Below are 12,159 nucleotides of genomic sequence, written 5' to 3'. Positions count from 1 at the left end.
GCTTAAAGGTCACTTCCAAAATAGTTCTGCAACTTCTGTGATATTGGTTCTTATACTGCAAGGACCTCATTGTAAATCATCTCCAAGAAAACACACTAGAAGCCAAAAGACAAAGAGCCTGTCTGAATCAACTTGGAGGGAGCTTCTCACGTGTTGAGCTCACATATGGTTACTGAGCGGAAAGAGAAAAGTACCCTGCTTGTTTTTGAAGTGTTTGGGTAATTGTGTTTGTGCTGCCATATGGTACCACACCCCTCTGCCCATATTTCAAATCTTTTTTTTTCTTTAGGCCAAGCATCGTTATAAAAAGCAGAGGAGAAATTAGAGTTTGGTAGTTTAATTATCTTCATATGTTGAGACCAAAGACATCCATACCTGACGTTCCCATATTTATCACATGGACTCACTTGAGATGCCTTTTTTTATTGCTGCATCAAATCATTGCTGTTGATGCTCATACAGAAAATGCTACCTCCTCCAGACAGGAAGTGTGTGATATGGGGACGGCTCCCATATGTGGGCATTCAAATTGGCAGCGAGACACACACTACGATTCATTTAAAATAGCATCTAACATTTAAAAAGAAGGAAGAGACCTGTGCAATTTTTAGAGAGAGGACTTTTAAGCCTTTAAGATATCGCCTGGTAATTTTGATAATGGAACTTAATGGGGTGAAAACTAAAGTCTTAAGAATTTAATGAAATGTAGCTGTTTAGAATTCAAATTGATATCAAACATTTTAAACTGCACATAAAAACACTATCTTCCAAACACTAGGACAGTCACACAATTAAAAAAACAAACACAACTTTCAAAATGTTGTTTTCTTCCTCATTAAATGTCAATTGCTTCAAGAAAGAAAACACCAATGTGCAGATTCCATCTCTCTGATGGCATAGTTTTTCAGGCATATCTCCACCCTAACCCATCCCAAAATAAGGACAAACTCTGGGTCTGACTTTGGGCCTTCCTCTATCTCAGCTAGTTGAAAAGAGACTGTGTGTCCCTCTTTGGCTACCTCCTTGCTGTCAAGAGTTTTTTTTTCCATCCTTTCTCAAGGAGTTATACAGACTTTGGAGGAATAAAGCAGAACTTAAAAGCAGGCAGCTTCCGCATAGCAAAAACTAACTGAAGGCCAAGCTCAAGTCCCATAAAAAGCAGCACTTAGAAATAACAGATTCTTCACTTCCAGCATTTTTATGCCAAACCTAGATTTTTCTTTTTCAACATTAGATCATTAGAACTTAGTCTTAAACTAAGACTCGTGGACAACCTGTACACATAGAAGCAAGACTGTCAACTTCTATTTACACTTCAGTATCTCTGCCAGTAAGATATGGACTGCCAACTTTCCATTTGGAGAGTGGTGAATGATAAAGGCATAATTAATTATTAATAGAACCATTCCCTCTCCACAAATCATTCACATATTTAAATGAATACTCTATCTCTGGGCAATTTCTGCATTGATATTATTATAATTTTTAGATCTCTATTTTTAACTTCTGAAGGCAATTTACCTCATCATTTTAATATCAATGGTAAACATCATTTAAATGTAATTTTTATCATTTCTTTCTTTCAAGATTTCAAACTTTTCCTTATAACAGGCATCCTACTCAGCTTTTGAGCAACTGCTCACATACTACCCCATCTACATGTACCCCCAACTATTCAGGCCTCTCACAAAATTTAGAGAAATTTCTTCCTAAGAAATAAGTCAGAATATGAAAATCAGTTGGTGGACCAGATGGCAAAAAGAAAAATCTCAGCTCAAAATAATGTACTTCACACACCTCACCTGGAATCCACTAGGCAATAAGAGGTTACATGCATCTGTCAGATGCATGACTAGACAACATTACAGAATGAAACTACAATGGAGGAAAAGAATGGGTGCTCATTACTGGGGGGGGAGGGGGGGAAGGCTCTAAATCCAGCTGAATTTTCTTTATTGATGATTCCTTCAATGGGTTGAAACCCTAGCCTATGGTTTGTGACCCCTAATAACAGAGACACAGTTTAAAAACAGGACAATTCAATCTATAAAATTTGGGAGCTCATTAAAAAGTACAGTTGACGCCGAAACTGGTTTGGCTCAGTGGACAGAGCGTCGGCCTGCCGACTGAGGGGTCCCAGGTTCGATTCCGGTCAAGGGCATGTACCTGGGTTGCGGGCACATCCCCAGTCGGGGATGTGCAGGAGGCGGCTGATTGATGTTCCTCTCTCATCGATGTTTCTGACTCGCTATCTCTCTCCCTTCCTCTCTGTAAAAAATCAATAAAATATATATTTTTTAAAAAAGTACAGTTGACCTTTAACTTTTAAATGAGAAAAAAAATAAGTTCATGTCACATATACAGCTCTTTAGATTACTTACTCATTTGCATTCTATCTAATGTAAAGAAATACCATCTCCACTAAAGAATTCAGAACACTTGTAATATATGAAGAAATTACCCAAACTCTGAATAAAATATCTTTCAAAATATAACTAAGAATTTTTCAATTTAAATGGATTGAGTAAAATTATTCAATTTAGAGTTATTTCTGATTTCTTCTGAGACTTGTAATATGGGCTGTTTCCAGCAAACACAATAACAAATTCTTCTCTGATAGAGAAGGGAAGAGAATCAGTTAACAAATTGATACAAGTTTCTTGTTTAGGATTTGCAACCAGCTATTTTAGATTGAAGAATCTAAATATCCATTCAGGTCCTTTCACACAGTCATATAGTTGCCTTGTGCTAAATAATTTGCGTTTGTAAGATAATGTACAGAATTTGCAATGTCAGTATGATGTCATAGACACAGGGACTATGCTGCAAGGCTATGAGCTTTTGAAATGAGTAAGATCCAGGTTTGAATTTAGGCTTCGCTTAGGAGAGGTCACTTCACCTTTTCAGCGTCAGTTTCTTACCTTGTAAAATAGGAGGCTTCCCTGCAATAATGTACAAATATTAAATACCTTAGGCAACATCCGGCAGATAAGAGATGATTGATAAATTTCAATTGTGCTCTCCTGGGTGACCAGTTCAAAGAGAAATTAAAACTTTAACCTTATTTCTTTGGTACTTTACTGCAACCAAATAAATTCATGACCCAGTGTTAATATTGTCTGTGGTCTCAGATCTAGGACCAAATAAGATAGTATAGCTAAACAACTCTGAGATATCTTTTAATGTACTCTTCAGTATGAGTTCAATAAAACAGTCACTAAAGAGCCTGAAATAGATACAGCGTCCCTAATTAAATAGATGGTTGAGACCACAGACACCAGACAAACCAAACTGAGTTCTTTATTAACTTTACTTTTTTAATGCTCTCAACAATCCTACAATCTAAGTAGTATTGTTACCCCTATTTTCCAGATGAGGAAACACAGAAATGTAGATTAAGTGAATGACCGGCTGTAGGTAGAGTCATATTAGTACAGTATGACTACCATCTATACTACTATATAACAATAGTTGAAGTATAACAGAGGTTAACCTGCTTCAAAGTAAACCCCAAATTTGACAACTGCAGAACCTAATAGAATTAACTTTGCTAAAATGAAAATAAACAGATATCCTCCGTTTCAAAAGGAAGAAACTTCAACAAAATAAAATGTTCAAAAATAACATCATTTCAACTCAAACAACTCCATAACTGAAGATAGGGCAAGAGCAAGAATACTGTATGTCTGTGTATTACAACTTATTTCTGTAGTTTATTGAGCTACTACTCATTCACATCATCCAATCTGTGTTGAAAATGTGAAGGCTGTGGTGGAAATTGCCCACCAAAAATTCAAACAATCCATTTATCTTTGAACTGCCTTATATCTACTAAATATGATTTTTAAAAATAAGCCACAGACTCTTTCACTATCGTGATGTCTATTTGAAAAAATTTAGAAATTACCCAGACAACACAACACATAAACAAAAGTCCACCTAAACCCTGTCATTTTCTTATTATCACTGCATGGCACTGTGCTTATTGCTTTGATTTAATTTCATAATAGCATGAAGAGATGGCTTTGGTTCCATCTTGATTTTCAGATTATTTTAACGTCTGAAAGCTTCTTTATTAAATCCAGAAGGCCATATTTCCAAGTGATTAAACTGAGTCAGTATATCTCCTTTGTTAACTTGAAGTCAGATTATGTAGTATGCTGATAACAATTAAAATTTTTAAAAAAAACCATGGTAGTATTTCTTCTAGAAAAACTGATGGTCCTGCAGGATTTGGGGATAAAAATAATAATTACAATTAAAGCTGTGTTAACATACTAGCCATGCTGTCCTCTATGTTTAGCAATTGGAGACAAATGATAAAACATGGTCTGGAAAAAAATACTCTATGCTGATAATATTTAGCTGGGATTTGCACTTGCATACTACCCTGAATATTCCACCTCTACTGTTGTATGTTTGAACATCTGAGAAAAAGAAAAAGACCTGTAGATGGTAAGGCTAATCCATCTCAGGAATCTAGTGATTTTTCACTTTTAGGTAGAAAATGAACACGGTGTGCTAGGATCCAAGTTAGAGCTTAATGGAAAGCCCATGACTCACATGAATAATCACGTGATGGTGTACTCAAAATGATGCAGTATTTACTAAGTCAACTGTATAGCCAGCTTTACTATGACTAACCAAAAATGTGTTACTAGTCGATTGTCTGAACTATTAACTGAGCTGTCAAGATAGATTGGTTCATATAGAAGAAACAATCCATCCTAAGTTAAGAGGTCACATATCCTGAAATGAGAACTGGGAAATTTCCAGAGGACTGGGATACTGGAAATGGGGAAAGACGTCACTTTTGTTCAGCTTTACATATCCCTGAAACCAGGTATCTCCAAGGTCTGCTCTTCAATTCGATTTTCAGGGCCTGCCTGGGCTAGTCAGTAAGATTTATTATATTTCTTGTGCTAAAATGAACACAGATGAAGTGTTAAAAATGGAACCGAGAAATGTGGAAGTTGCTTGGACTTTAAGCCATCAGCAGTCACCAGTCTGTTAATCATCAAGTGAGTATTGAACATCCACTTGTTACACAGCAATACAGTGAAGGGCACAAGTAGGCTTACAGTTGTTTGTATGAAAAGTAATACAATAAAGAATAATACAAGAATAAACTATCTTTCATGTACTCTCAACTGTTAACCTACATTTGCCCCATCCTGTACATTCAATTAAAATGATTGAATTCATTTTTAGGGTGACCCATTATACTGCTGAAACAACAGTATAGTCAACTTCAATGATTAAATTTCCAGCTGTCCCATTCTTTTCCTGTGATCATGCACAAGGATGAAAGGAGATTAAGTATATAAAGTTTGTAACACACTGGCTCACAGTAAGCAGTAAATACACACTAATCTATAATAATAAAAGTTTAATAAGCTAATTGAACCAGATGTCCTTCCGGACAACCTTCTGGACGAAGCCGGGGCTGAGGCTGCGGGATTGAGGCAGCCGCAGTGGCTTCAAGGGAGGAATCCAGGAAACCTCCATGGCTGTGAGGGACGAATCCAGGCAGCTGCCACGGCTGCGAAGGCCTACTCTTACACAATTTTGTGCATCGGGCCTCTAGTGTAATCCTATCTAATAAAAGAGAAACATGGTAATTGGTGTACCACCGCTACCCTTCCCATTGGCTAATCAGTGAGATATGCAAATTAACTGCCAGCCAAGATGGCGGCCGGCAGCCAGGCAGCTTGAAACTAACATGAGGCTTGCTTGCTTTAGTGACAGAGGAAACCAACGTTCCCCACCTGCCTTGCCGGCCTCTGAGCCTGCAGTTTAAGAAACATCGTAACAAATATAGAAGCTAAACAAAACCCCAGAAACCTGCTTTCAGCAAGCAGGGATCTCAGAGCTGCAGTTATACATTGTTTTGATTATAGAACCGAAACAAACCAGATACCTGCTTTCAGCAGCAGCACAGGCCTAAGAGCTGGAGCCTCAGAGCTAAAGCTGGCCCCGAATAAAAGAAAAAGAAAAAAAGGAGCAGTTGGGAGCTTCAGCCCTCAGCCCCTCACCCAGACTGGCCAGGCACCCCAGTGGGGACTGCCACCCTGATCCAGGACACCCTTCAGGGCAAACCAGCCAGCCCCACCCATGCACCAGGCCTCTATCCTATATAGTAAAGGGGTAATATGCCTCCCAGCACCGGGAACAGCAGAGCCGTGAGGCCTCCCAGCACCCAGATCAGCGGAGCCATGAGGCCTCCCGGCACCGGGATCAGCATGACAGGGGGCAGCGCCCAAACCCCCTGACCGCCCTGCGGCTTTGTGTGTCACAGAGGGCGGGGCCACAACCTCCCGATCCGCCCTGCTCTGTTCATGACAGGGGAAGGCACCCCAACCCCCTGATCAGCCCTGCTCTGTGCCTGATAGGGGGGAGCTCCCCAACCCCCTGATTGCCCTGTGGCTCTGTGTGTGACAGGGTGCGGCGCCCCAACCCCACCCCCCCACAGGCCCTGCTCTGTGTGTGATGGGGTAGAGTCATAACCTCCCCATCAGCCCTGCTCCGCGTGTGACAGGGGGCGGTGCCCCAACCCCCAATCGGCCCTACCCTGAGCGTGACTGAGGGTGGCATCGTAACCTCCCAATCCACCCTGCTCTGTGCATGACAGGGGGCGGCGCCCCAACTCCCCAATCGGCCCTGCTCTGAGCCCGACCAGGGGCTGCACCTAGGGATTGGGCCTGCCCTCTGCCACCCGGGAGCAGGCCTAAGCCAGCAGGGCATTATCTCCCAAGGGGTCCCAGACTGCGAGAGGGCACAGGCCAGGCTGAGGGAACCCCCCATCCCCCCGAGTGCACACATTTTTTGTGCACCGGGCCTCTAGTATAAGAATAAAAGAGATACTTTTATAAGTTTAGATGGTTAGAAGAGGGTTAAAAGTAAAACATCAAGATAACAAAAACTTTGGAGACTGATACATCAAAAAACATGATATCATTCTAATATAATTTAAAATTTTATAAAGCTTTTCTTGATATGATTGCTCAGGAAATATGTTTTCACCCCTCTCCCTCTCCCCGCAAAGAGATGTCAGTAGTGTGCAAACTCTTTTAGACATCTTTAGAATTCCAATATATGGGAAGAGCTTTCCTATAAACTGAATTAAGTATTGTCCTGAACTTAGTGAAGTATTTACTTTTCAATAGGCTTATTCCTTTGTTTGACATTATTTGCAATCTCATTATTGTTATCTCATTTTGTACGTGTTTATTTTTCACCTCTTCTCTGTAAAATGTTAGCCCATTGTAGCACAGGTACATTTTCTTACACTTTTGTTTTTAACTGTTACAACAGGGCCTTGCCCAAAGGATATTTGTTTACACAAGGATATTACCAATTTTCTTTTCCAATATTCCAATATTGCTAGATATATTTTTCTGTAAATGTCACCAAGTATGAACTCCTTTCACATATTAATTCTTTGGCAGAATTTCTTGGTAAGTTTTAAAATACATAGTTAAAAGATAATAAGCAATAAAAATGATCATAGAGAAAAGCACAAATCTAAAAACTATACATTCATTCTGGTGCAATATTTTCTAACACTTGGAAACAAAGAAAGGAAAACAAGCTAAAATACAGATCTTTCAAATTATAAGAAAAAAACAACAAATTCTAACGTGATATCGTACAGTAATTTTACTGCCAATCTAATGGTATTGTTTCTTCAACAATATGGAAATAAAAAATTCATTGTTCATCTATTTCACCTTGTGCAATATAATATAAAACAAATGAAAAGAAAATTTGAATATTCCTAATGAGTGGATAGTTCAGCCTTGTGTTTCTATACCTCTATTTCTTTTTTGCTACCTGATATATATTAAGGAATTGTATTGTAGAAAACACATTGTCATAGACCTAGTGAAAGACTAAAAACAAAGTAGCTAAGTATCAGGCATATTAAAGATGCAAGTTACCACCGGATACACTGAGGGTCTTGCCAGGGCACACAATATTTAGTCCCAGGTTAATGAGGTGGTTTGATAAGGACCAAAAAGGGGGGGGGGGCGCTAAACAGAGAATAATCAATAGTATGAATTCTTTAATGATCTAGGTTCGATTTGTAAAGGACTCTTGATTTGAGGACTACTGAATCAATCTCAACCAAACACCAAACCATTAGACTCTAGGTTGACTGCTGATCTAAAACATGTATTTCTGCTAACCCAGAATGGAAATGGCATCTATTTTTCTGTGGCTGCTTACCTTATGACATGCCAATTCAGCCTCATCTATACTCAAAGAAATTCAGCAAATAGAGAAATGAACAGAATGAAAGTGACTCAGAAGACAAATGACCATCTAGTCTTTCTTTCAGATCTATTACTTTACTGGACCTCTATTCCTTGGAGAAGTGAAAGTAATATGGATGATTCTTTCAATCAAACTAAGGGAAGATGCCAAATATATAGAAAAAAATAAGGCAACAATAGCAAATATAGGATCACTTGAGCATTATTAGAACTAGAAACCTATTTCATCTACAAATGATTCCCATCCATAGAAACAAAATTCATCTTTTGTGCATGATAGGAGTATAAAATAATGGACTGAGCACACCCACATATAAATCAAATCTACAACAGCTCCTAAAATCAAGTGTCAGAGGGACCTAGATATGTTGAAGAATTCCAGAAAACTGGAAGACAGATGATATGAAATTGGAAACTACAACTTGAAGTATGTTCAAGTCATTCTGGTGAAAAAGATGTGCATGTCTTTGAGGAGGAGTCACGTATGCTTTCAGTGAGATGACAGAGAGCAGGAGAAGCCCACGGGCATCCACCAGGCTGCTTGGTAAGATGAACATTGCTCTTCATTTACCCACTCCGCCCTCCATACACTAGACCAGAAGAGTAATTGGGGGACTTGCATTTGAAAGGCAGGGCAGTATCCCAGAGGGCTGGTGGGATCAATAAATACAGGAACACACCTGTCCAGAAGATAAAAAACGTTTTTAATCACTCCATAACACATGGTACCCTTTCTTCACAGAAATAGATTGTTTTCAGAAAAATTTATTTGTTTCACATTAGGAATTCCAATGAATTATTTACAGAAAAAAAATTATTTATCACATCATCTTGGAGATAAAAATTAGACAAAAATTGGCATGTGTGGTTATAGAACATGTATTGATAATCTATTTGAATACAAAAATAAGCTGATTCAACAAACACGTCAACCAGCTTTTGTGAAAATTTCTGCCTCAGCCCTAACTGGTTTGGCTCAGTGGACAGAGCATCAGCCTGCGGACTGAAGGGTCCCAGGTTTGATTCCAGTCAAGGGCATGTACCTTGGTTGTGGGCACATCCCCGTGGGGGGTATGAAGGAGGCAGCTGATCAATGTTTCTCTCCCATCGATGTTTTTAACTCTAACCCCCTCCCTTCCTCTCTGTAAAAAATAAATAAAATATATTTTTTAAAAAGAAAATTTCTGCCTTAAAGTATTAAAAACACAAAACTTTTTATGGTGACAGATGGTAACTAGACTTATGTGGTGATCACTTCATAACTTATGTAAATATCAAATCACTATGATGTACACCTGAAAAGAGAATATTATATGCCAATTATACTACACTTTTTTAAAGTATATATACACAGAACTATAAATAAGTCTTTAAAAATAATTAGAATGTCTGCCTTACGATCAAAGTTAAAAATGCTACATTGAATAGAACCCACCTACTCCACTCATCAGGTTTCAGTGCAAGTCCTATCACATACAAGGATAAAAATAAATTGGCAAATAAAATAGAACCAGAGGCATGGATACATGGAACAGACTGGCAGCTGTCAGAGGGGAGGGGGATAGAGGGAAGAAAGAGGTGAAGAGATTAGCCAAAGAACATATATGCATAGCTCATAGATGCAGACAGCAGTGTGGTGATGGCCAGAGGGAAGGGGGTTGGGGGCTGAGTGGAGGTGGGCAAAGAGGGGGGCGGGTATGAGGACATCTGTAATAGTGTCAACAACAAAGTTATAAAATAAAAACAGAGAAGAGTACCAAGCTATTAGAGAATTTCACATCTATTCTACATCCTAGAATTATATCCCTCCAAACTTCCAGCATCTCCCTAACATGTCACGTGGGATCTGTCAGCCTGTGTTATCTGCACTCACACAAGGAAGCAGCAGTGACCCAGCAGTCACATCACACAGTGATCACAAAGAGCATTTCCATCATTCCACTGCTTCTGTGGAGAGTGTTGGAAAGAACTTGCCTGGCTCTGTGTCCTCCACAATCCCAAATGCCACCCTCTGCTCCCACTAAAACAAGTTTCTTCCAACATTCTAATGCAATACACTTCCTTTTTTATTTATTTTTTTAGAGTGAGGAAGAGAAATAAGGGGGGGAGAGAGAGGGAGAGGGAGGGGGAGGAAAGAGGAGGGAGAGAGAGGGAGAGAGAGGACCGTCTCTCGCATGTGTCTTGACCAGGGATAAAACTGGGTATGTGCCCCAACTGGGAATCGAACCCACCACCTTTTGGTCCATGGAGGACACTCCAACCAACTGAGCCGCCCAGCCAGGGCAATGTGATACAATTTCACATGCATTGGCTCGGTCATATCGCAGATCCTGTCACCTTGCTTTATTTATTAATCAAAATTTTCTACTCACTGACTTCTAAGGATTTCCTCTATAGTTCTCATCAGCCTTTTCCAATCTCAGCACCTCCTGAAATTGGAAACATCTAAAGCAGGTGGTTTTCATCTTGGCTATCAGATGCTTTTCATGGGTATTCTGTCCTCTAATTTTCCACAGTAAATGAACTTTAGTGGGTTGGCTAGCTTCCCCACCTGACAATTGTGCTTGAAGTGTCTGAACTGGAAGATGTCTAAAGAACTGAGTGCGTACCAAGGAAAAGTAGGTGCTGCTTCCCAGGTTTCAGAGCACAAATCTGACAAAAGGTGGGCCTACAGACAGAAATCATGCATTTAGAAAGTCTCAGCTCTTCCAAAAGACAATCCAGAAAATCAATTGGCTGAAGGCAAGAAACTGAGGTTCAAAGTAACTAAAAGAGGGTACTTTGATTGAAGAATCATATAGATTATTTTCACAGTGCAAAGCTTTCACATGCAAATCACCTTTTATAAACCCTCATCCCACAATCTTGATCTCTGTAGCATTTGAATGAGACATACATGACATTTCTCCTGCAAACAGGCAGGTATTTAGCAAAAGATAAACATTTTAGCTCTTTCCTTCTTTATCAATTTTATTTTCATCAATCTACCACTACCCCCACACACACACACACACACGTTTCTTCAGAGTCATTTTAGTGTCAATATGAGTATTTTCACATCAAGCAGATAAAGGCATATAGGGAAGATGTTTGCCACTTCAAGCCCTACTTTTCTTCATCTTGCAAGTGGCAACTTTAGAATTCACTTGACCCTTGGACTCTCTGGATTGAAAAACAGCTGTGTGATTCATGATCACTTTTCTAACAGCCCATCTCTGCCTTTCATGGCATCAATCTCTGATTTGTTACAGATTTGACCAAAAGACTACATTGAAACTGAATTTAAAGAACACAGTCTACTAATAAAGCATCAACAGAGAAAGTAGAAAGGGATGAAGGCTCAGAACATCAAGGTTGCGATAACATTCAGCAGAAGACGAAGAAGTTCTATGCGGCTTCCTAGCACTGTGTACACTGATTGCTTCTTCAGCATTCTGATTCATCTGAGTGGAGCTCTACTGGTTTCTTTTGTTCTATCCTGTGGGGTTTTTTTCCTCTGGAAACTGTGAAAATGAGGGACATTGATCTTAATTTTCCTCTCATAAAATTTTCCATTATATGAAATTCCATAACTTGCCTTTTCCCTTTTCAGTCATGCAGAGAAAAACCAATTTCCCTTTTGATCTACTACTGAAGTTAAATGGACACAGTAAGTCCATTTTTAAAGAAAACTTAAACTTTTATACAGAGGTTACTTTAGAGCCTCATGAACTTAGCCATCAAGTCTGGACAGATTTTGGTTCCACTCTGTTTTCATGTGTTAGTTAGGGACTCATTTCAGTGAATAAATCAGGCTTTTCTCCCAGCCATAGGGCTGCCTCTGACAGTCCCACCAAATCTGATGTTTTGTCAAAGTGTCTTCCTTAATAGTTCAGCCCTTGAT

This window comes from Myotis davidii, unplaced genomic scaffold (assembly GCF_000327345.1).
Source record: "Myotis davidii unplaced genomic scaffold, ASM32734v1 scaffold130, whole genome shotgun sequence".
Classification (NCBI taxonomy): domain Eukaryota; kingdom Metazoa; phylum Chordata; class Mammalia; order Chiroptera; family Vespertilionidae; genus Myotis; species Myotis davidii.
This window is presented reverse-complemented; position numbering follows the sequence as displayed.